At 45.6% G+C, this 25,702-nt stretch overlaps 1 protein-coding gene and 1 long non-coding RNA gene across 49 annotated transcripts in view; one reads left to right on the top strand and one right to left on the bottom strand.

The window, feature by feature from the left end:
• NRXN1 (neurexin 1) overlaps positions 1-25,702 on the top strand; it is a 988,232-nt gene that overhangs the window by 889,567 nt on the left and 72,963 nt on the right. The gene's annotated exons all lie outside the window — the stretch shown is intronic.
• The window catches only part of LOC310842134, a 203,567-nt gene continuing 198,811 nt past the window's right edge, over positions 20,947-25,702 (bottom strand). The window contains exon 3 of the long non-coding RNA XR_014562909.1: positions 20,947-21,003. This is a non-coding gene — a long non-coding RNA (uncharacterized lncRNA). The remainder of the gene's footprint in view (positions 21,004-25,702) is intronic.

Genomic DNA, 25,702 nt, shown 5'->3' with positions numbered 1-25,702 from the left:
TTCCCTAAGGGTCCCTTCCGACTTGAATTCTATTATTCAGTCTCTGAGTAGTGAGTCTTCCCCCACCAGAAAAAAATATTATGTTCTCCTCTAAATTAAGCATCTGTGCAAACATTTAAGCTATGAGAGCAATTCAACAAAAAGAACAAGCTGACCTGGAAGGAAAGTTTGGGCACTCATAGGTTTCAGAATGCTTTTTTCAAAGGACAACATGTCTGAGTCTTAGATGTTTGAACAATAGGATCTGTTGAACACTTTCAAGTTCCAAGGATCTGCAGTTCCTCATGGAATCCATAAGAGGGGTTCAGAGGAGAAAAAGTACCAAAATGTTTGCTTAGCACTTTTTGCAGTTAAACTCTGAATTATTTAATGGTGTGCTAAATTATCATGCATAACTTCTACTAGTGAACTGTACCAGCTTTGATCTTATTAGCGCCAAAGGCAAGGAGTTCAGTCTTCCTCCATGAAAGATATGAATGAATGGTTTTAGGCAGTTTGCTGGGAAGGCAGCAAACGCAAAGGGTGGGATCGAACTAAGCTCTACTCAGAGTAGGGCTATTGAAAATGAAGGATTTAAGATAGTCATGCCCAGGATTAACATTGGATCCAACCCCAGTGCTTCTGGTAGTTGGGCTTAGGCACAGATTGTTTTATTTACTTAATGTATATCTATAGACCAATCTTAATGGAAAACTTTCAGAAAATACACAGAGACATTAAATATGAGATGGGTTAATGTAGCTTGTTTGCACATTCTAATATAAGAAATATTTCTCAAGTTAGTTGTACACGTGGATCTATTTTGCAGCATTCAACCCATGGTGAACTGGTTTAATCAAATTTGTTTAATCATATTTATCTACTGCTTGAGTGTAAGAAAACCTCAAAGCAGTTTACAGAAATATAAAATAAAACATTACAATTCTCCTTTAAAAACCTAGGTATTAAAAAAAAAACCAACAATCCAAAGGTGATTAAAACCAACAGTGACAAAATAGAGATTAAAAACATGTCTGAATAGGTGTTCTGATTTCTTCATCATGTGTCCATACTATGTGTTGGCGCACTTGGTCCTGTCTGTTCCTCTGCTATAGCCTGATGGAATTGTGACCACTAAATGCTTTTGGTACCAGAATTGGCCAGTATGCCTCTCGTTAAAGATGGCGTCAGGGGCAGCACATCCTGTTTCACCGCTTGAGGCAAAACGGGAAGTCCTGCCCTGCTACCACTGCCTTTGCCGCCCAGCCCACTGCTTCTCCAACCAGCAGAGCAGTGTCACTGGTGTTGGTGCCGTTTTCAGGCGAGATCTCACCAGAAATCAGTGCCAATGGTGGAGGGGTAGACCGGGCACCTGCACAAGCTCTGCCTCAGGGATTCTACCACCCAAGGCGGCTTCCCCACCAGCCTAATGGCTGTGCTGGCCCTGGATGTCACCTCAGTCAGTGGGTCATTTGACAATGAGGCTGCAAGGCCGCTCCATCAGATCTCCTTGAGAGACCCTCTCCCTCAACTGTTGGCTGTTAAAAGTATTTTGTGATTTTGAGGACTTCTGCCCATCTTTGATTCCTCCTCTTCTTCCCTCCCCATCCCATTTCTGTTTTGTGTCATGTATTTTACATGGCAAGCCCGTAGGTAGAGAATTGGTGGGTCTGGTTCCGTTTTCCATGTCAGTTTCTGATAATAGTTCAGGTGTTATTTTTGTCAGTAACTCCAGAAGTGAGGAAAATTCCCCCATGACAGACAGGAATTCTAAGGCATCTGCAGCTGTATCACAGCCCTGGGCTTCCCTAGCAAAGTCTAGCATGGCTTGCGGGAAAATATGCCACCAGTCTTTCTCCTTGTTCTACCCCAGAGAAAACAGATTCTGGTTTTGTGGTTGTTGTTGTTTTTGTGGGTGTGTTGTGGGTGGGTGGGGGAGAATAGCAGAAGTCTTTTTGGAAAGAGAGAGGAGTGGAATACTTGCAAACAAAACAAGAATAATGTGAAGTGTTAAATTGTTGATCTGTGGGCTTGAAATAAACAGGTAATACCCCTGAAAAGGAGAATATCCATTAAGCATCAGAATATCGGATTAAATCACTGCAGTCAGGAGGCAGAGAGCCTATTTACTCTGCAAGCGGTGTCCAATTTGGAAAGATTGCAAGCCTAGTTAAACAACTTTTCAAAAAGCAACAACACTCCATATGCCTTGAGCTTTCATGCTTATTTTTCCAGTGAGCATCTGGAGGAGATGAATTGTCTAGATCCATTTCAGCCTGGTTTCAGAGCTGGGTTTGAGAGTGAATCAGTCTCAGTGGCCCTAATGGAGCACCTTTGTTGGGAAAAAGACGGGGGAATGTGACCCTGCTTCTTTCCTTGATTTCTCAGCAGATTTCTACACTATGGACCATGGTATCCTTCTGGACTTGCTCTCAGAGATTGATACTGGGGACACTGTTTTACAGTGGTCCTGTTCCTACTTCCAGTGCCTTCTCCAGAGAGTAGTGTTGGGAGTCTGCTCCTCAGGCTCACAGCTATTATGTTATGGGGTTTCCCACAGGGAACTGTTTTATCCCCAATGCTATGCAACATCTGTATGGAGCCTTTGGGAGTAGTGATGAAGAGTTGGGGGCAAAGTGTCAACAGTACATTGATAATGCCCAGCTCTGCTTCTCCATGATATCTGATTCAGGAGAGACAGTGAAAGAATGGGGCCAAAGTCTGGATATGGTGATGAACTGGATGAAGGCCAATAAGCTGGATCGCAGAGATAGGCCATTGCCTGCCCTGGAAGGGCATACGCTCTGAAGGAGCAGGTGTGTACCTTATGGTTGCTCCTTGAACCATCATTTTTCAATTGAGGCTTAGGTGAGGCTCTGTGTCTTGTGATAGCTTTGGCTGGTATATCACCTACAGCCATTCCTGGATACAGAGAACCTGTCCACTGTAGTTAATGCACTGGTAACCCAAAGACTAAATTATTGCAACACACTCTTTGCATACCCTCCAACATTTCTCCAATGAAAATACAGGATCCTATTGCATATCCCCTTCCCAACATTTCTCTGATGAAAGCTACATTGTGAAAAGCCAGATGTGTTTTTTTAATTAATAAATAATTGCCCATATCCATTGGGCCCAATTCAGTAAAAATTAGTCCCACAAAAAACCTTTTGAATCATTTGATCTTTTAAAAAAATAAACTTGTGGTATACAGTCATGCCTCAGGTTGAATATGCTTCATGTTGAGCGTGTTCAAGTTGCGCTCCACAGCAACCTGGAAGTAACAGAGCGCGTTACTTCCGGGTTTCGCCGCTTGCGCAGACACTCAAAATGATGTCACGCACATGCACAGAAGCGGCGAAGAGTGACACATGCATGCGCAGACATGCCGTCGCTAGTTACGTTTGCTTCTGGATGCGAACAGGGCTCTGGAACGGATCCCGTTCGTATCCAGAGGTACCACTGTACAGTCGTACCTTGGAAGCCGGACGCCTTGGCACTCGTATCTCTTGACTCCCAAACACCGAAAACCCAGAAGTGAGTGCTCCAGTTTCTGAATGTTCTTTAGAACCTGAACATCCGGCGTGGCTTCCGATTGGCTGCAGGAACTTCCTGCAGCCAATCAGAAGCTGCACCTTGGTTTGCAGCGTGGTGTAGTGGTTAAGAGCGGTAGTCTCGTAATCTGGTGAACCGGGTTCACGTCCCTGCTCCTCCACATGCAGCTGCTGGGTGACCTTGGGCCAGTCACACTTCTCTGAAGTCTCTCAGCCCCACTCACCTTACAGAGTGTTTGTTGTGGGAGAGGGAGGGAAAGGAGAATGTTAGCCGCTTTGAGACTCCTTCCAGTAGTGATACAGCGGGATATCAAATCGAAACTCTTCTTCCAAACATTTTGGAAGTCGAATGGACTTCTGGAACAGATTCCGTTCAGCTTCCCAGGTACCACTTTATAAGGTATTTTTAATATATGTAAATAAAGTCAAACATGGGAAGGTTGGGGCATGAGCAGGCAATGCTGGGGATGTTAGATATGTGTAGATGCAGCCTCATGCTTCCTACTCACGTTAATATTTCCTTTTCAGGCATAAGACCTGAACAGGAGCTTATGTGTGTTGATCCTTAAATTTCCTTCCATGCTCGGGTATGCCTCCAGTTTTCACTTAAACATTAAGTGGTCCTTCATTATCCTCTGATAGCTCAGGGGCCGAGAGTGGTGTTTTGCCTCAGTCTATCAAGTTTTGTTTTGATAGCCATGGAACTCTGCCATTTTCTCCAGCGCCTTCATAAGCCACCATCCAAGACGACCCTGCCTATGATTGATTTCAAAGGAGACAGCTCTTGAGGTCTCAACTCCCTGAACGTATGATGTGCCAGAGATGAGTGGATGAGTTCGGAGTGCATTTAGCAAATGCAAATGAATGCGCTTGAAGCCACAGTCAGCTATGCCTGACATCCCCTTTGCTTCCTGGGGTGGCAGCACACTCAATAGATACTTTAGGGCTGTCATACGTCTGGATTTTCCCTGACAATGTGGGGATTTCAAAGGCATAATTGATGTCCGGGGGAATTTCCAAAAGGCGGTGATTTGTCCTGGATCTTGGAGGTTTGTCTGAAAAAAGCTCTCAACATTTTTCAGGTTTTCAATATATATATATATATGTATATGTGTATGTATATATATATATATATATATATATATATATATATATGCTTTCGTAGATTTTCACGGGTACAGGAATGCAGGTTTTGGTGTCCTCGGGTGTCTTCCCGTGTAAAAGTTGGGGTGTCTAGGCGACGTTTCGACGAGGTCTCACTCGTCATCTTCAGGCTGGTGCTTTCGGCTTCTTGTTACTGGAACAGAGCGGGATCTCAATGTTTGAGTTCCTATAAATACTGTAGAGGGGGTGTGGTGTCTAGCCTCCAATGTTCTGGGCAGAGAGGAAGTTCCCAGGCTAGTGTGCCTTTTCTTCTTTTGTTCCTTAATTACTTGAGAGATACCTTGAGTGATTTCTTGAGTGATATCCTGAGTACCACTTAGGTGGGTCATTAGGTGTGGATTAGTTGCTAAAGTCTTTGTGTCTTGACCTCTTGAACTTTGTGAAGAGTTTTCCTGAGAAGATGGCTGTATTGCACTTAGTTGTGCTTTGGCTTGGCTTCGTGTATACAACTAAGTGCAATACAGCCATCTTCTCAGGAAAACTCTTCACAAAGTTCAAGAGGTCAAGACACAAAGACTTTAGCAACTAATCCACACCTAATGACCCACCTAAGTGGTACTCAGGATATCACTCAAGAAATCACTCAAGGTATCTCTCAAGTAATTAAGGAACAAAAGAAGAAAAGGCACACTAGCCTGGGAACTTCCTCTCTGCCCAGAACATTGGAGGCTAGACACCACACCCCCTCTACAGTATTTATAGGAACTCAAACATTGAGATCCCGCTCTGTTCCAGTAACAAGAAGCCGAAAGCACCAGCCTGAAGATGACGAGTGAGACCTCGTCGAAACGTCGCCTAGACACCCCAACTTTTACACGGGAAGACACCCGAGGACACCAAAACCTGCATTCCTGTACCCGTGAAAATCTACGAAAGCAAATATATATATATATATATATATTAAGCTGAAGAACTTTTGGGGTGTCCTGGTTTTTGCTTTTTGAAATATGGCATACATAGCTCGGCTTAGTACTTTTGGGAGGATGAAGAGCAGAGGAGTGATGCAAACTTGCACTCTGGGGATCCAGTGAAAACAACAAATGAGGTCATTGCAAGGTTTTGCAAGACTTAGAGAAACAGTGGGTGTTTGGAAGAAACACTAACACTGACCTTTGGCAGCACCTGATGTTTGACTTTTGCAATTGACATGCTCTTCAAAACAAATTATTGTGTACCATACCTCACCAGATGTTTGTGTTGTTGCTGCTTTGGGGTCCAAGCCTTCCTGTTTTGGAAAATGTCATTATAGACCGTCTCCGTGTGTGTGTGTGTGTGTGTGTGTGTGTGAGAGAGAGAGAGAGAGAGAGAGAGAGAGAGAGAGAGAGAGAGAAGTAGGTATGGATCTCAATTTTGGTTTCTTTCTGTTTCTTATCTTCCCGATCTAAAGTTCAGTTCACCACAGTACCACATCCACTGGCATTTAGATGGGGGGAAAAGTCCTCATGCATATTCTCCTAATACACATATTCTTGTTTGCAACTTGGCTTAATATGCACATTTTTTGCAAGTAATTTCTCCTAATATAATGCATTTTCATGTTCTTTTCACAAATACATGAATTTCTAAGCACACTTTCCTCTAATCTACCAATTTTTGCTCTTGTTTTTTGATTGGCGAACAAAATTGCAAAATCCAGGAAGTGTCAATTTCAAAGGATACCTGTGTTTTTGTTTGAACTTTCTTTTTCAGGAAGTGCAAATTGGGTAGCTTCACATTAAGATGTTAAAACCAAATTTCTCCCCATCATTGGGTTGAATAGCAGCCATCGAAGCAGCTCACAGAGTGTGACAGTTCCCCACCATGCGAGCTCCTTGGCTGGGAACATCTGTGGCCCACTTTTCCCAAAGTCCCTGGCATGCAGGCTGTTGCCAACAGAAAGGAGAGCTCAGCCACACCTGAGGTCCCAGGGATAGTGGGTGGTAGATGCTCAAAGGTGAGGTATAGGAGGGTCTTGACCAGAGGTCAGCAGCTGGCAGGTCTTAATGTATGTTTCTCAAAGTCAGCTGAATAGTAGAAGGCAAGTTAGGTTCCAGCTACATCTCTTTCTCTGGTTCCTGCTCTCTGAATGTGAAAGATGGAGACTTGTGGCCGACCAATCTGCTGTTCTCATTTGCCTGTCATGTTTGTGTTCCACAAACCAGTGGCCAAACCTTTCTTCATCTTCTCCCTTCTCCAAAGCAGCCCCCTAGGATGATGAGTTCATGCTGCGTCACATTTTGCAAAATGAGGAGAGAGACCTATATTATGTAAGAAAATGCTGATTTCCTAATAATAATAATAATAATTTATTTAAACCCCGCCCATCTGGCTGGGTTTCCCCAGCCACTCTTTGCGGCTTCCAACAAAAGATTAAAACGACATTAAAACATCAGTCATTAAAAACTTCCCTAAACTGGGCTGCCTTCAGATGTCTTCTGAACATCAGATAGCTGTTTAATTCCTTGACATCTGGTGGGAGGGCGTTCCACAGGGCGGGTGTCACTACCGAGAAGGCCCTCTGCCTGTTTCCCTGTAGATTCACTTTTGCAGTGAGGGAACTGCCAGAAGAGCCTTGGCACTGGACCTTAGAATTGGTTATGTCTTGATTGCTTATCTCTTGCCCAGCACCAGTTACGCCATTTGAAAGTTACTATTTTATTATTATTATTATTTTAAAAGAAAGCTCAACACAGTGGGATAATCAATAGCAGGCCAAATGGCTCGTGCAATTGAAGTCAAGCGGTCAAGTTGGTTTGGGGGTTTTCAGCTGCAAAATTACTGGGTGGGATTCCATGTTGTGCTCTTCCAGTCATTCCATCCTAGGAGACATTTCAGCTTGCCAGATGGAACAATCCCTCTTTTCTCTCCTCTCTTCACATACTGTTCTGGGCATTCCCCTGACCCCACCCCACCCCACCCCCGTGAGACAATTTTAGGGGATGCAGAGGCAGGAGATGGGAAGTGGGAGTCTTTGCCCAGGGCTGATGTGGCTGGCTAAGTGAATCCCACCCACCGGCTTTTCACTGGCATATGTTTTGATCTCTATCTTCCCATTCTGTGTTTTGCAGAGGTGTGCTGCATTAATTCCACTGTGCCATATCCCCTTGGGGCATTTATTCTACAGCTGAAGCTCCCATGAAGAGCAGAGAAGAGATTGGAGGTTTCAGGCCCGGCTGTGATTTGAGTTGTAAATTTGAAACGGGAACTTGCAGGCCCCTCAAATTTCCATCCTGCGTTAGGCCGATAAGTCTTTATTGTTTTAATTGCATAGCACCACCGGGCCTCAAATGCTCTGCTCATTAGGAATGGATGAGGAAAACAGCACAACGCTGCTGCCAAGCAGATGAAAAGTACATGGGGTATGTTCTCTGTGTACTTTAATTAATACGACACTGTCCTAGTTTTAAGTGTCGAGTTCCTCCCTAAAGAACATAATTTGAAAAAAACATCTTTAGATAAATAGAAATCATTTGATTGGGCTGCTCTTAGTTAAATAAACAGCGACCTTTGATGGGATCTCGTGGCTGGGTTCCATCCTGCCCTAAATCTGCTAATTCCAGTTACTCGGTCATCACAATTGTCCTTCAAGTCACCTTGAGTCAATTTTGTGAAAGAAGCGGCTAGCACGTCGAATCATAGAATTTTAAAGTTGGAAGGGACCCGAGGACCATCTAATCCAACCCCCCTGTGATTCAGGCAGTGGTGTAGCGTGGGTTGTCAGCACCCGGGGCAAGGCAAGTAATTTGTGCCCCCTAACCCGTGGATTTGCGCCCCCTAACCCTAACCCCCAGATGTTGTGCCCGGTGCAGCCGGCCCCCCCTGCACCCCCCACGCTACGCCACTGGATTCAGGAATAAAAATGCAAAAAAAAATTTGTTTTGAATACCCCCCTCCCCTCTCCCCGCCAGCAAAACAAACCCATGGAAGATCATATTTGCTCTCACGTGAACGCCGTCCCTTTTCTTTACGCATCTTTTCCTACTTATTTGTTGCATTTGAAATCCAGCACAGTCTTCAGGAAGGAACCGAGCTATTGGGAGCACAGCCGTGGCGGGGGCAGCAGGGGGAGCTGCTGAGCAGAGTTCCTGCACACGGACAGATTTTGCCGGCAATGTTTGACAAATGGAACAAGATAATGGGGATCTGTGTCAGACCTCATGTCTGTTCGAAATGCACACGGAGAAAGCCACTTGGGAGTGCAGCTAGGACTGGGGCCTTGGTGCTAACGGAGGAGGCATTAATGCTATGCCATAGGCTGTTTCCTGATCTAAATACACCCCAGGCTGCTACCAAACCTACACATTTCCTTAGTTGGTCAAACAGGACTATTTACACTGAGGAAACAACATGGAGAAAGGGAAGCTAAAACCCAATTGCCCTGTTCTGAATTGTGCTCTCCCACTCATTCACATCAAGTTTTATTTTAATAAAAAGCAATAAAAGGCAAGGGAAGATTTGTCTCATTTGGCACTGATCTTCATTGCAACTTGTTCATACCTACTTTGCCACCTCCACTCCCCGCTTCCTCCCTCCCCTGCATTATCCAGCAGATGTTCTGAAAGGCAAGCGATTTCCTGGCAGGAGCGGGGATTTCTGAGTGAAAGGAGAGGCCCCCAAGTAAAGGAGGAATCAAAGTTACTGCTAATTTTGTGCTTTAACGAAATGTGTACAGAGAGAAATGAATATGAATAATCTGTCAAGTGTGTTCGCTTGAAAAATGGGGGATATCAAAAGATAATGAAACCTCTGCACTTATCTTCCATGCCTAGATGCTAATTCATCATGTCAAATTAGCTCGGATATTGCCACAAGATGTTGCACATTATGCTTCCAAGTCCAGATTACTGATTCTTTTTTTTTAAATGTAATCGGTGTCGAGCGTTCTGTGCATTTTGAAGGCTTGTTGCTCTAAATAAAAGGTAGCACATTCGAAAGGCGGAGCTGAGAAAGCATCCTTGCTGCCTTCGGGCGTAGATGTAGAAGGAAAAAAGGAAACTAGCTAGCTCGCGGTTGAAGCTGTTAATCCATCAGAAGTTATGTGGAGCCTCTTGTAATTTATCCTAAACCACCAAGGACAGGGATTCCTAGTCATGCTAGATGTTTGGATCTCACCAAACTCTGTGATGTAGGACAGCGCATGCCCATTTTACAGATGGAGTAACTGTGGCTGAGAGGGCAGGTGGAGGACCTAACTGGTTATCTGTCAGGGACCGTGCTGCGAAGGGCTGCAGTGAGGAGGAATGGCGGGAGTCTCCCCCTCCCTCTGCTCCTGATCAGGATCTCAAATCTTCCCAGGAGCAGGGGGACAGTATAGATTTGGAATAGTGGTTTGCAGAGGGACATAGTTCAGAAGGCAGAAGCTGGGGAATACTGGATGGGGAACAGCTAGGAGAAGATGCACTGGGACAGAGAGAGTTAACAGATTCACTGTCTCTGGACAGCATCCATCCGCTCAGCCCAAGGTCAAGAAGAGCTGAAAAGGTGGCAGTGCAGAAAGCACAATGGTTGTGAGATCAGGTTGCAAGACATGGTAGTGACTAGGGAGGAAATGGGTGGAACCCTTAATTGGGAGCACCGCCATTCCCAGAAAGGGATTCTTTGTTCTCTTGCTGTGATCATTAAAGTTTCTAACTGGAAAGAAGACACATTTTCCTTTGTTCTGCTTATCTACTGCCAAATCAGGGAGGAAGCCAATTCTCTGAAGCCTGACATTGTCAGAGACAGCAGGCTTCTCATACTAGCTCCCACCACCCTTGCCACCATCACCATGTTTGTGTGCCTGGAGCAATGTGTGGAGAGCCATTTGCAACCTGAGGGCCACAATCCACTCTGAACTTCTAGAGTGGCTTGGGAATTGACTCTATGCAAAATCTGAGGACGCAGCCTAAAGATGAAAGCCTCTCACCCCATCCAAATATTCAAATGCTTTTGGCCCACATCCAAGATTTATTTATTTTATATACAAACCCTTCGTCTGAGGATCACAGGATGGTTTAAAACACAAAAATACATAGTGTAACCCTCCCTGCACACATTCATAGTTTAAAAGACCATCGACTGTTTCATTAGCCAAAGGCCTGGGAGAAGTTTTTTCCGGGCACCTAAAGATGTGTAACAAAGGCTCCAGGGGCGCCATCAATGGAGGGTCCCCCAATATTTTCAAGAAGGGGGCTGTCCCCCACCCAAAGAAAATGTTGTGGTGATCCTCAAAAGTATGCACCAGGATGAAGATGCTTAGCCCCGCTGCGTCCTTTTGAGGATGGCAAGGGACGTGGCAGGGTGAAGCATCTTCATACCACACGTTCCTTTCAAAAAGGTGGTGGGTTGGTGGGGGGGGCGAGTCAACCTAGCCAGGTTGAGGGGCATCACTCGTGTGACATATTGCATGTGCTGTCGCCCCACCCCACCCCCATGTTGGGCGCAACTCAGCAACACTGGATGGCACCAGGCGAGCTTCCCTGGGGAGAGCATTCCACAAATGGGGAACCAATGCAGAAAAGGCCTGTTCTCGTGTTGACACTCTCCACACTTTTCTCAGAGCAGGCACATTCATCTGCTGTTTTGCCTAAGGAGAAATCTCCAAATTCTTGCAGGATTCTTAGGCAAAATTTCCGGAGTTTGGAATAAACTTAGTTCAGTTGAACTCATTCAAAGACCTCTAAACTACATTGGAGAGATGCTCCCATAATCATCAGGTGAACTAAAGGTGAACTAAATTCATTTTGGTGTACAACTTTGAATGATTCCTAGTTCATCTTCATGTGCTCTCCTACTGCCCTTCACAGCATCATGATGGTTCAGCACAGCACTACTTTCTTCCCAAGTGTCATGCATTGTATTTACAGTATGTATGTATTTTTGGCCATATAATGTTGTCTTTCATCTTTGGGGCCTTTGCTAGAACAGAACAAGTGACTGTGTGATCTTGCCATTTGGCGTCAATTGCTGATGCTTCACTTCCCTGTCCCCCCCCCCCCTGAAAAAGAAGTGTTGTATTCCAAGTAGATCTGCAACTTACATTCAGCTTTATCTGCACAGCGATCCACTTAAAATTGTATTTAACAAGAAATTAAGAGAGGCTATAAATACCGTATTTTTCGCCCCATAAGACGCACCCGACCATAAAACACACCTTTTTAGAGGGGGAATGCAAGGAAAAAAATATTCTTTAAAGGGAGCGCTGAGCAGAGCCTGTATGCATCCCAAGCTCTGCTCAGCGCTCCCTTTCACGAGCCACATGGAGCGTGTGTGCGGCGCTTGCAGGCTTTTCTCCGCCAAGAGCTGCATACACGCTCCGCCTGGCTCTTTAAAGGGAGCGCGTCTTTTCTGGGAGGTGGGGAAAGGGACAGAGCTCTGTCCCTTCCCCCACCTTCCGCAAGAGTCGCGCGCTAAGCCAGAAGCCAGGCCACAAGTGGGATAGCCGCGCGCAGCCTCTCCCTGGCAGTGGGACGAAGGCTCCCCCAAGAGCCGCACTCCCTTTAAAGAGCGCGCAGAACGTGTGTGCGGCTCTTTAAAGGGAGCACTGAGCAGATCCTCCCGCCTGCATTTGCTCCATAAGACGCACACACATTTCCCCTTACTTTTTAGGAAGGGGAAAGTGCGTCTTATAGAGCAAAAAATACGGTAATATGGATGAAGGGATAGGTAGAAGGTAAACCTGGAGACTTCATTCCACTAAAAATGCACCCCTTCCAGCCCACCTCCCTGCCTATGAAATTTCACAATTCTTTCACTAGTTTCTCAAATACGTTTCTGTCTCCAATCATGTTTCCTTGTGTTTTTTTAAGTTTCTTGGCTCTAGGGTTGATTTTAATAGCATTTGGTTTTAATGTATATCTCATTATTTGACTGTTATCCTTCTGCTCTGGAAGCCCCTTCCTATAATACTCTATTCCTGGCTGGGAGGCAAGCAAAGCAGCTTCTTGAATGAAAAGTGCCAGGAGTCTCGAATGACTCACTTCATCCGTGTCCTTGTTCTCTCACCGTCTTCCGGCTGAGATGCGTTGCAAGCCGCGTCTTGCTCAACATGAGTCTTTAGCTTGGCTTTGAAGCTCACCTCTGGGGAGATTTGCAGAACTCTGGCTTACCTATCTAACCGTTAAGATTATCTAGCTGTTTGATAAAAAGAAGATTGGTCCAGAAACATTGCTCTGATGAGATATGAAAGGCTCGCTTTATAACAACTGCATTCAGACCTCGTTTGCGTTCAGGCCCAATTTACATTTCTAAAAGCCCTAGTTACCAAACATTTGATGAAACACTGTGGGCACCGGTCAAAAAATGGCAGCAGCTCTCCACCCCGACCCACTGCCCAGCCACTGGGGGGGGGGGGAACCATTGCATCAACTAGTGTTGCACTTGCTGAGAAGAGAGAGAGAGAGAGATTTTGCTCCATAAGACACACTTTTTTCCTCCTAAAAAGTAAGGGGAAATGTCTGTGCGTCTTATGGAGTGAATGTGTGGTGCATTGCTGGCTCCCTTTCTGGCCCTGGCCCCTTGCCCAAGCCTCCATTGTTGAATGTTCCACAAACGGAGGCTGTTTGTTTCCCCAGTGACATGTGACTGGCTGATTACATTATCTGTCTGGAAACTGTAGAAACGGCTCCCTTTCCTTTCCTAACGAAGCTGTAGAACTGTGAGTTGAACCCCATAAAAACAGGATTTCCCCCCCTTGCAACGTAAGCTCAACAACCTTGAGCTGATCCTCAAAAACGGGGCTTTTCCCCTTTGCAAAAGAAGCTGCAAAACTGTGAGCTGATCCCCCCAAAAACAGGGATTTCCCCCTTTCCTCCTCTAAAAACTAGGTGTGTCTTATGGTCAGGAAAAATACGGTATATTGTATGTATACTGCTTTGCTAAGAAATGTGGGATGGAAATACCTCCACTACAGGGCTTCACCTCTAGTGGTGAGATGGGACGGGTCACCCCGGCTGAACTAATATATAAATTCACACTGTCCCAAAATTTCCCTCCTGTTTTTTTGGGGGGGTGGGGGTGGGGGTGGCATATTATATAAGTAAATGAGAACATAATTGCATTCAAAAATTATCAAAGGGGAGAGAACATTTTAACGAATTTTTCAGGAGGGGGGATGCAGAGTTTATGGTGGGCTCACCTCACGAGGTGGCCAAGGGGTGCTTCTGCATGTCCTTTCTTTAATCCTACAAATTGTCTTCCCGGTGGTCTCTATTCTGTAGCCTTCTTGGGTGTGCTGGCGTCCATAAAATCCCAGGGAAGACATCATGAGGCAACTCTTCCCATGGGACCTCCTTAGATCAGGAAGGGTGGGCAGCCAGGGAGGCTGCAGTGTGTTGGAGAAGTGTATAAGTGTATACTAGAGAATAAAATACCTAGGCCACTTTGATAAGGTAAGTTGGATAAGGTTTAGCTCCTGCTACCGCCGCACCACTCGAGCACGATTTCTGTTCTCATCCTGAAGCAAAGTTCTTAACCCGAGGTACTATTTCTGGTTTAGTGGAGCCACCAGATTTCTGATTAATTTATAAAAATTCCCAGAGAAGAAAGCAGAAAAAAATGGAAGCCTCTTTTACAGGGGACTTAAAGCTTTGAGAAACTGGAGGAGAGATGCCAGCATAGAACTCTGATATAAATAACAATTATTCAGGGGTGTTGGTATAGTGCTAATATTAGTCGCTTAATTTTTCTGCAATAGAACAGAGAGAAACTTCCCAGCACTCTTCTGTACTTGACATTATAGTCAAAACACCTGCTGGATCATGTGCCAGATTTAGACTCCCAGAAACTAGGAGCTCTGCTCCACTGAGAGGCCTTAGGAGAACCAACACCATCAGTAATAATCATTGCTTAGGGAATGATCTCCTTTAATTTGCAAGGAGGGTGTCACTTTCTAACGATCTGTTTTCAAAAATGCACCCACTAATTATCTTTCCTGCCACCCAGCGCCCCTCATTTCTGAACCGTGAGGCTGGGTGTTCCTGAGAGAAGCAGAGTGGAGTCACAAGTAGGAGAAGCAGCACACCTGATGTTGTCTTTTGATTTAAGGAGGAAAAAATGAAATAAAGCCCAACATCAATACTAGAACATCATAATCTATATATCTGTCGCTTTCACACGTGTGTTTTTCCTGGCTTCAACATATCCCTCAACTCTTCACAGAATCATAGAATTGTAGAGCTGGACAGGACCCCATCTAGTCCAATCCCCTGCAATGCAGGAATCACCCATTTGTGGAATGCTCTCCCCAGGGAGGATTGCTTGGTACCTTCGTTACATATTGTCAGGGACTGGCTGGATGGAGAGGAGTGGGGAACCCCATGGGAAACCCCAGAGGGAGAAGGCTCAGAGCCGGAGAATGGGTGGTGGGGCATCAAGAGGCTGCTGAAGAATCCAGGGAGTTTCCCCCTCCTGCTGCAACAAGCTCCCTTCCCTGCTGGTCTCCAAGAACGCGCAGAATAATGAGGAGGGCAGAAGGAGGGCAGGGTGTTCGTTTCCTTGAGTAAAAAGTTAACTTCACTGACAGTTGGCTCTGCTTCTTTGTGCTGACCGACCTCTGACTCCAGCCCTGACATCTATCTTTAGGCACCAGGGGAAAAAGCATTCCTCTGCTCTCAGGCCTTTGGCTTTAAATCTCTCTCTTTGTGTGTGTGTGTGTGTGCGCGTGTGTGTGTAAGGGGTTATTGTTTTTGTTTGTTACTGTGTTAGGCTTTTTTATATCGCAAACCACCTTGTGATCCTCAGAATAATAATAATAATAATAATAATAATAATAATAATAATAATAAATTATTTATACCCCGTTCATCTGGCTAAGTTTCCACAGCCACTCTGGGCGGCTCCCAATCAAGTGTTAAAAACAGTACAGCGTTAAATATTAAAAACTTCCCTGAACAGGGCTGCCTTAAGATGTCTTCTGAATGTCAGGTAGTTGTTTATCTCTTTGACATCTGATGGGAAGGCGTTCCACAGGGCGGGCGCCATTACCGAGAAGGCCCTCTGTCTGGTTCCCTGTAGCCTCACTTCTCGCAATGAGGGAACCGCCAGAAGGCCCCCAGCGCTGGATCTCAGTGTCCGGGCAGAACGATGGGGGTGGAGACGCTCCTTCAGGTATACAGGACTGAGGCCGTTTAGGGCTTTAAAGATCAACACCAACACTTTGAATCGTGCTCGGAAACGTACTGGGAGCCAGTGCAGATCTCTCAGAACCGGTGTTATGTGGTCCCGGCAGCCACTCCCAGTCACCAGTCTATCTTCCGCATTCTGGATTAATTGCAGTTTCCGGGTCACCTTCAAAGGCGTGAAGACCAATGTAAAAAAATTAATAAATAAAATAAACATCACAGCAAATTTGGAGTCCAGAGGAGGGTGTACGAGTGTGTGCAGAAACGTTTGCATTTGTTGCCCCGTCCACTTCCTCCTCTGGCCCTGCTCCCTGCTGACATGCGGCCCTCAGAAAGTTCCCCAGAAGGGAATTTGGTCCCTGGGCCAAAAGCGTTTCAGCACCCTGGCAAGACTCCCAAACAGCCACCATCATCTTCATTGTTCAAAGACAGATCCTAGCATTTGGTTATACAGTCATACCTCGGGATAAATATGCTTCAGGATAAGTATTTTCGGGTTGCGCTCTGCGGCGACCCAGAAGTAACGGAGCGCGTTACTTCTTGGTTTCGCTGCTTGCGCATGCGCAGACGATCAAAATGACGTCACGCGCATGCGCGGAAGCGGCGAAACGCGACCCGCACACACGCAGACACGCTGTCGCTTCTTACATTCTGTTTGGGATGCGAATGGGCTCCGGAACGGATCCTGTTCACATCCCGAGGTACCACTGTATAAATCAGCAAATGCAAATGTTATGCAAATTTCTGTCCCGAGCCTGTACCCTCAGTTTTTAAAGTACCAAACAGCACTCCTGACCTGGGCTGTAGCATATGTGACAAGGGGAGAAATTCCAGTATCATCTTTCCCCTTTATTTGAAAACCAGGCCTCTTGTGCTTAACTGTGCTACAAGCTCAGCACTTAAATAATATTTTCAACGTACTCCCCCCACCCACCCTCTGCCCTAAAGAGAAAAAAGAAAATGAGCACTCATGGGTAATCTAGTCAACTGTGAACAATCAGGACATGTTAACATTTTGAAAGTCTAAGAAATGTGATGCATCCAAGTCAATGAGACAAAAATTATGGAGCTGGATGTAACAACCTGTACAGTTGTCCCTGCATATTGCTGTTTGCTGAGTTAATTGAGCGCGTATGTAAGGATTAATTAGAAAATCAATCAATCATATGTACTTATCTGGTCCCCATCAGTTTGCGGTGTATTTATCTTCATAATCTCCATGTGATGAAAGATGGGCAATTATCCCCATTTAGGCTACACACACACACACACACACACACACACACACACACAGTTTCCACATTAATGATAACACTGTTCGTTAACTCTGGTCTGCTGGTGTGATTAACTACTGTCGAGACGTGTTGTGGGTGTTCACATGACCAAGCAGCACTGCAGTTATTGCAGTTGGATTTGGCGTTGTAATTTATGGAAAAGCTGTCTCTGTGGGCTCAGCCCTTCCATTGGGACTGACAGTTATAGAATCACAGAACTGCACTGTTGAAAGGGCCCCTAAGTGTGATCTAGTCCAAACCTCTGCTTAAAAACCTCCAAGGAAGGAAAGTCCACAACCTCCCAAGGAAGTTCATTCCACTGTTGAACAGCTCTTACTCTCAGAAAGTTCTTCCTGATATTTAGTCAGGAGTCTCCTTTCTTGTAAGTTGAAGCCATTGGTTCAGGTCCTCGCCTGTGGAGCAGCAGAATGCTCCATCATCTGTGTGACAGCCTTTCAGATTTTTGAAGATGGCTGTCATATCTCCTCTCAGTCTCCTCTTCTCCAGGCTAAACATACCCAACTCCCTCAATGGTTCCTCATAGGTCTTGTATTCCAGACCCTTGATCATCTTGGTTGCCCTCCTCTGTACACGTTCCGGCTTGTCAACATCCTTCTTAAACTGTGTCGCCCAGAATCGGGCACAGTATTCCAAGTGTGGTCTGACCAAGGCAGAATAGAGCAGTACTGTTACTTCCCTTGGTCTGGACACTATACTTCTGTTTATGCAGTCTAGAATATCATTAGCTTCCTTTCCTTTCCTTTTCTACCACATCATACTGTTGACTCCTGTTAAGCTTCTGGTCTATTAAGACCCCTAGATCCTTTTCACATCTACTGCTAGTAATAATAATAATAACTTACAATTTATACCCTGCCCATCTGGCTGGGTTTCCCCAGCCACTGTGGGCGGCTTCCAACAAAATATTAAAATACAATAATTCATCAAATATTAAAATCTTCCCTAACAGGGCACAGAGTGTGGTGTAGTGGTTAAGAGCGGTAGTCTCGTAATCTGGGGAACCAGGTTCGCGTCTCCGCTCCTCCACATGGAGCTGCTGGGTGATCTTGGGCCAGTCACACTTCTCTGAAGTCTCTCAGCCCCACTCACCCCACAGAGTGTTTGTTGTGGGGGAGGAAGGGAAAGGAGAATCTTAGCCGCTTTGAGACTCCTGAAGGGGAGTGAAAGGCGGGATATCAAATCCAAACTCTTCTTCTTCTTCTTCTTCTTCTTCTGCCTTCAGATGTCTTCTAAAAGTCAGATAGTTGTTTGTTTCTTTGACATCTGACGGGAGGGCGTTCCACAGGCGCCACCACCGAGAAGGCCCTCTGCCTGGTTCCCTGTAACTTGGCTTCTCGCAGTGAGGGAACCGCCAGAAGACCCTCGGCGTTGGACCTCAGGGAAGAACGATGGGGGTGGAACGCTCCTTCAGGTGTCTACTGTCTAGTGGCAACTATTGTATGGGAACTCTATAGCGGTTTTCCTTGCATACAGGAGCACACATGTGTGTGCACACACACACTCACAAAGTGACACTCCAGTTAAGGGTGGTAGAGTAGGAAACTGGCAGATCAAACCCACAGGGCGGCAGACCCTGGGAAATTCTCTTAGGCAAGCCTCGTGGAACAGAATAGGAGAATAGACAATTAGCAGGAAAGCCTCAGGCATTGCAATGTCTTGGGGCAGCCTTGACTCACAGGCACACACTTCCATATACAGTTTGGGGAAGAATGTGAACTCCAGGAATAAGTATTGTTTTGATTTAACTGGCTAGGCAAGGTCAAGACAGGAATTGTTTGGTAAAGGTGATAGCCGTAACTACAGGTGTTTCTGAGGGCCTGTAAGGGCAAAAGAGGGGTAGAATGTGGCAAGCCAAAGAGATGCACCTGCAAGCTCCTTACCAGAAGGACGAGATGTGAAGAGGAAGTGTCACCAGTAGAGAGGGTAAATAAGCAAATCAGGAAAGGGAAGCATCAAAGAAAGCTCAGGATCAAGGAAGCGGAGGGTGATAAATTTGAGTGACACTGTGCAATGTAACTCACAGCTTAAGAAGAACAAGGGCAGAGAAGAGGTACCGTATTTTTCACCCTATAGGACGCACCGTCCCATAAGGCGCACCTAGTTTTTTGGGGGGGAAATAAAGGGAAAAAAATATTTTTCCCCCCCCAGGTGCGGGGTTGGGGTGGGGGAGGCCCGAGCTTCCCCCGCCCCAGCCCCCAAACAGGCAGCTCTCTGCAAGCCGTGGGAGCCCAGCGCTGGCTCCCGCTGCTTGCGGAGGGGTCCGCGAAGCCTGGACGTGCTGAGCTCAGCACGCGCAGGCTTCTGCATGCAGGCAACTCTCCGCAAGCAGCGGGAGCACTCTCGCTGCTTGCGGAGATCTGCGCAAAGCCTGGAGAGCGAGAGGGGTCGGTGTGCACCGACCCCTCTCGCTCTCCAGGCTTCAGCGAAAGCCTGCATTCGCCCCATAGGACGCACACACATTTCCCCTTCATTTTTGGAGGGGAAAAAGTGTGTCCTATAGGGCGAAAAATACGGTACTTAAATTTTAATGAAATAATCAATACCAGTGTCAGGTTTCTACGGTGGACACATCCTTCCAAGCCATTTCCTTACTATATTCCTTGATCTCAGGAAGAATTGGTTTCTTTTTTTTCTTTTTTTAAAATAATATTTATTAACAATTTAAAGATTACATAAAAAAGAAATAAAGAAAATACAAAAAAGAAGAAAATTAACATTAGAATACAATACATCACAAAGACAAAAACACTACACAAAACATTAAATTAACAAAACAAACAAAACAATTTTAAAAACCTCTGATAATTTCAAGGGATTGAAAGATATGATTATGAAATTATAGGAAGAATTGGTTTCAATACCTTAAAAGGTGTCCAAATGCATAGCAGACAGATAGACAAGCAACTTTCCAAAACAGATAGCAGAATCATTACTATTATTGGGTTGCATCCCAGTGTTTGTTATCCTCAGAGCAGACCCATTGAAATGAATGGATGTGACTGACTTAGGTCCAGGTAATTTCAATGGGGCTACCTTGAGTAGAACTTTGTCAGGCACAGAACTTTTAATTCCAGCAAGGTGAGCAGTGATTGTTTCTTGTCCAAAGTAGTTACTTGGCTGGGCAGCTCTGGTAATAGTCACTTAAAACGGAATCCTCAGAGGAGTGTGAAATGACCACTGTAGTTCCTGAATTTCAGGAGAGCCCTTCAGCTGAAAACAACAATATATTGCAGAAATCCATCTCGGAGTTTTGCAAAAACAAGGGATATGGTGCAGGATCCCACTCAGCTTGTTTTGCTCTATTTCTTTCTTTAAATCATCTCAATAATTTCAGGAGGGAGTCACCCAGCGGCCTAGGTGGGCCCCTCTAATTATGTTTTCATAACTTCCGAATTCATCAGTAAATAATGTATTTCCTAGTGTGCGGAACTGCGGAGGCGACGCTATTGTTTTAATTATAGGTAGGCAACCTTTGCAAATGGAATCGGCACTGCTGAAAATGAGAAGGCGGTCACTGCGAAAAAGAGCCTGGCTAATTATACCAATGGGAAAGCATTCTCCTTTGTTTCAGGAAGAGTCTTGTAAAGTTATTATGCAGGTGCCTCCTCAACAGTTTGTGGCAACTTTGTCCCAAAAATTTTTCGCTGCTGCAGACTTTTACCGAAGAGGTGGGAAAACATAAGCTGTGAGGGTTGAATGTGGCCCTCCAGTATGTTCTATCAGGCCCTTGGAAATCTCCATAGGCCTCTCCCTCTCTCCACAGGCCACACCCCCTCACTGGCTCCTCTATGCACTCCAAGCATTTTTGCCTGGAGAGATTTTGCCCTTGAACTCTGATAGCACCTCTTCCTTGTCTGATAGAGGAAAGAAGTGTGTGTGTGTGTGTGTGTGTGTGTGTGTGTGTGTGTGTGTGTAAACTAGCCTACTGTACTTAATATAAAGGCAACTTCTGCAATAAATACTCCACCAATTTTTGCCAATGGCTCCATCCTTTAATGGCATTTGGCTGTGGAAAAGGTGTGTCCCTTCAGACTTAGAAAGGTTTCCGAACTCTGTCTTCCTGAAATAGGTAAATGTAAAGGGACCCCTGACCCTTAGGGCCATTCGTGACCAACTCTGGGGTTGCGGCGTTCATCTCTCTTTATTGGCTGAGGAGCCGGCGTACAGCTTCCAGGTCATGTGGCCAGCATGACTAAGCTGCTTCTGGCGAACAGAGCAGCGCACAGAAATGCCGTTTACCTTCCCGCCAGAGCGGTACCTATTTATCTACTTGCACTTTGACGTGCTTTCGAACTACTAGGTTGGCAGGAGCAGGGACCGAGCAACAGGAGCTCACCCCGTCGCAGGGATTCGAACCGCCAACCTTCTGATCGGCAAGTCCTAGGCTCTGTGGTTTAACCCACAGCGCCACCTGCGTCCCTTCCTTAAATAGAGATCTCTAAATCGGAGCCTTTGGGGTGGGGACTTAAAGCAAGATGGTAAACTTTAGTCTAACACTACTCACATTTTAGATCAGAAGTCGCCAGCCTTTGTTGATCATTGGGTGGATTACTCCAGCCCCCTGCAATTCGGGAATCGCAGCGAAAGAATCCCGGACAGACGGCCATTCAACCTCTATTTAAAAACTTCCAAGGAAGAAGGGTCCACCAGCTTTTCACATGTCAAGCCAAGCTGTGCAGCTGGTTCTTCCTGCCTAAGTGCAGAATCTGACATTTGTCCCTTTGAAAGTCATTTTGTTAGTTTGGGCCCAGTTCTCCAAGCTTTTAAGGTCATATTCTACCCCAATTCTGTTTTCAGTGGCCTTGACTTACCCCTCGTGGTTTGGTGTCATCTGCAAATTTGATGAGCATCCCCTCAATTCCTTCATCCAAGTTGTTTATAAAGACATTGGACAACAACGGGCCCAGGACAAAACCATGTGGCATCCCACTTTTCACTTTTATCCAGGATGGTAAATGGGTTCAGCCAGCTACAAATCCACCAAACAGGAATATAATCTAGCCCACATTTTACCAGTTTATCATGGGGGACATTGTCAAAAGCCTTACCAAAGTCAATATACTCTGCATCCACAATATTCTCCTCCACCCACAACATTCTCCTCTGTGTAAAAATTCACCCTCCACAATGTACACAAGTGTAGGCACACAGTCTTCAGCTATTACTATGCACAGAATGAAGTGCTCCTCAGAAGCCAACAACTGAGCGCTATGAACTGAAAAACTTCCCATTTAACAGAGTGGAGTCCTTCACTCCCCAAAAGGAATTATTCAAAGAAAAATATATATTACCATGTCTTACTCACATGACCATATTTATTAATTTAGGAATGTATCCAAGAAAGTCACCCTGTCCGTACACAGCAGTCTACTTGTACAATGAACCTTCCCTTCCTCTTATTCTCCCCCCACCCCCAATGTGCCCTCTAGGGATGCGGGTGCTGCTGTGGTCTAAACTACTGAGCCTCTTGGACTTGCCAATTAAAGGTTGGAGGTTCGAATCCCTGCAACAGAGTGAGCTCCCGTTGCTCTGTCCCAGCTCCTGCCAATCTAGCAGTTCAAAAGCACACCAGTGCAAGTAGATAAATAGGTACCGCTCTGGCAGGAAGGTAAACGGCGTTTCCGTACACTGCTCTGGTTTCGGTGTTCCGTTGTGCCAGAAGCGGCTTAGTCATGCTGGCCACATGACCTGGAAAAACTGTCTGTGGACAAACACTGGCTTCCTCAGCCTATAAAGTGAGATGAGCGCCACAACCCCAGAGTCGTCTGTGACTGGACTTAACTGTCAGGGAACCTTTACCTTTTTTAATATGCCCCCTAAATCTGTTCTGGGTTTTTTTTTTTCCAACCCCTCTCCTCTCCGAGCAGATATTTTTGAGCAGAGCAGAGATGGAAACCACATTCCATTGGGCAAGCAGAAGTCTGTGGCACACAGTACATCATCATCATTCTGTTTAGAGCTGCTGCTTATCTGGTTGGGTTGCCCCAGGCACTCTGGGCTGCCCCCAACAGAATATTAAAAACACAATAAAATGTCAAACATCTGAAACTTCCCAAAACGGGGCTGCCTTCAGATGTCTTCTATAAGTCAGATAGTTGTTTATTTCCTTGACATCCGAAGGGAGGGCGTTCCACAGGGCGGGCACCACTACCGAGAAGGCACTCTGCCTGCTTCCCTGTAACCTCACTTTTCACAGAAGGCCCTTGGAGCTGGACCTCAGTGTCTGGGTTGAATGATGCTGGTGGAGATGCTCCTTCAGATATACATGGCCAAAGCTGTTTAGGGCTTTAAAGGTCGGCACCAACACTTTGAGTTGTGCTCTGAAATGCACTGGGAGCATTCTTTAAGATCAGTGTTATTGGATGGGACAGTTAATAATTAATAGATGCAATTTCTAATCTATCACTTCTCAAGAGCCCAGGATCTGGCCCTTAGCTATGGCAGAAAGCCCATGTACTGTGCATAATAATAATAATTTTATTATTTATACCCTGCCCATCTGGCTGGGTTTCCCCACCCACTCTGGGCGGCTCCCAGCAGAATATTAAAAACACAATAAAACATCAAACATTAAAAACTTCCCTAAACAGGGAATGGTTGGATGCTTCATTGCACAGGGTTGGACTAGATGACCCTGAGGGTCCTTTCCAACTCTATAATTCTAGGATTCTGTGGTCAAGATGTGTTGTGTCTGTGTGTGTGTGTGTGTGTGTGTGTGGCTATATATATATTGAGGCTCAAAAGAGAATGAAGCAAGTTAAAGGCACTACTAAATAAGAGATGAAGTATCTGACATTTTTACCCCAGAATGGAACCGACAGAGAGGATGGTGGGAATCGAGTTCAAAATGAGCTTGGGCTCTCTGAGCTTTTGTTAGAATAATTGCTAAGTTAATTTTGTCTTTCCTGTGCTGAAGATCACTTGTCTTCTTCCTTACTGTAGACATTCATTATCCTAAGTAGTTTTGAGTGATTCTCAAAAGGCCCTCGGGGAGCTGGAGAGGAGGACTTGATAACGTTAACCCTTGGAGCTGTCATGACTCATTGGTTCTTAGCAAAAAGAGAGAGAGAGAGAGAGAGAGAGAGAGAGAGAGAGAGAGAGAGAAACTTGCACAAAGTATAACGGCCTATCCCCTATTAGGTGTTGGGCCAAAGGCAACATGCTCACAGTTCTTCCACGGGTGCCTCTCAGTGTATAAATTGCTGGCCCTTATTTGTCATTAAAAAATTATAAAATTAAGAACATACTTTGCTAGAAAAATCTCCAGTGTTCAGTCCCCAGCATCTGCAGGTATTCCCTGAAATCCTGGAGAGCTGGTGTCAGTCAGAGTTGACAATACTGAACTTAATGGATCAATGGTCTGATTTTGTACAAGGCAGATTCCTGGCTTCGTAGTGTAGCCGTAGCAAACATGTTTCAATATTATAGGGTCGTAGCTGAGGGGTAAAGTACCGGTATCTTCTGTGGATTCAGAAGATCCCACGTTCAATTCCTGGAAGTTTGAGGTAGGGCTGGGAATTCCTGCCAGCCAGTGTAGACAGGCTGCCAGCTCCTGCCAGCCAGTGTAGACAGCATTGAGTCAGAGGCACCAATGGTCTGATTCAGTGTAAGACAAAATCCAGTGTTCCTGTGTGTTCCCAAAGGAGCCGAGGGTGGCAAACAACCAAACGGAAAGCCAGCACGATTAAAAATAAAATGAGGGAAAGCACTGGGAAATATTAATCTTGTCTAAAATCTCTGGAAAACAATGGCATAACCTCACCTGTAATAATTGCCAGGAACAGTCTCTTTCGTCCATCAAGTGCCTGGGCAAACAGGAATATTTTTAAATTCCTCCTGAATGTTCATAATGAGGGAGGCAGATTGAGGAGGGTGAGAAACTTGATTCGTTTAGAGATGAATCTACCTAATTCACAATTGCGTGTGTAGGTCCCCAGGCCACCCCTCAAATAACTTCACACATAATACGTAATTTAGTTTTGGTTTTTGGGCACTATTTTGGCCACAACTTTATTAAAATACAAAATCAGTGAGTGGTTGTTTAGACATTGGTTATGACTATCTGTCCCCCCGCCTGGGACAGAACTGACATCCCGAGGTCCGATCGGTAGCCAGTAGAAGAGAAAGTCAAACTGGGGGTCATTTGAGCTAAGCGTCGGACCCACGCCGCTCACCCCAGCAGCTCCCCGAAAGCTTGCCGGCCCAGATCCTATGACAAGGATTCCCATGACAGGGATTGGGCGGCCCTGGTCCCATGACAGGGATTGGACGAAATCATGGCAAGCCCCAGGATTCCTTTAACGGAATTCCCTTCAGCGCAATGGGAGGGGCAAGCCCAGCCTGACCCCTCCACCACCAGCATATTATAACCAATGCCTAACCGCAACCTTACAAGTTGTGACGAATTGCTGAGTAGTAGGCAAAAACCAAATGGCACAGCCAATCACCAAATGGCAAAATTCCTACTAGGCCCCTGCGCCAAGGCAGACGACCCCATGACAGGCAAAGCAAGGTCAACCGGAAAAGAGGGCGGGCGGGCGGGTGATCCGATGCACTCTGCAAAGAGAAAGAGAAACCAGAGTGCACCAATATTTAAAGACCATGGTCCCACCCACCCAATTTGCAACAT

The sequence above is a fragment of the Podarcis gaigeae genome (genome assembly GCF_964106915.1).
Source record: "Podarcis gaigeae genome assembly, chromosome: 3".
NCBI lineage: Eukaryota > Metazoa > Chordata > Lepidosauria > Squamata > Lacertidae > Podarcis > Podarcis gaigeae.
Note: the sequence above shows the minus strand (reverse complement) of the source record. Positions and strands in the feature narration are given on the sequence as shown.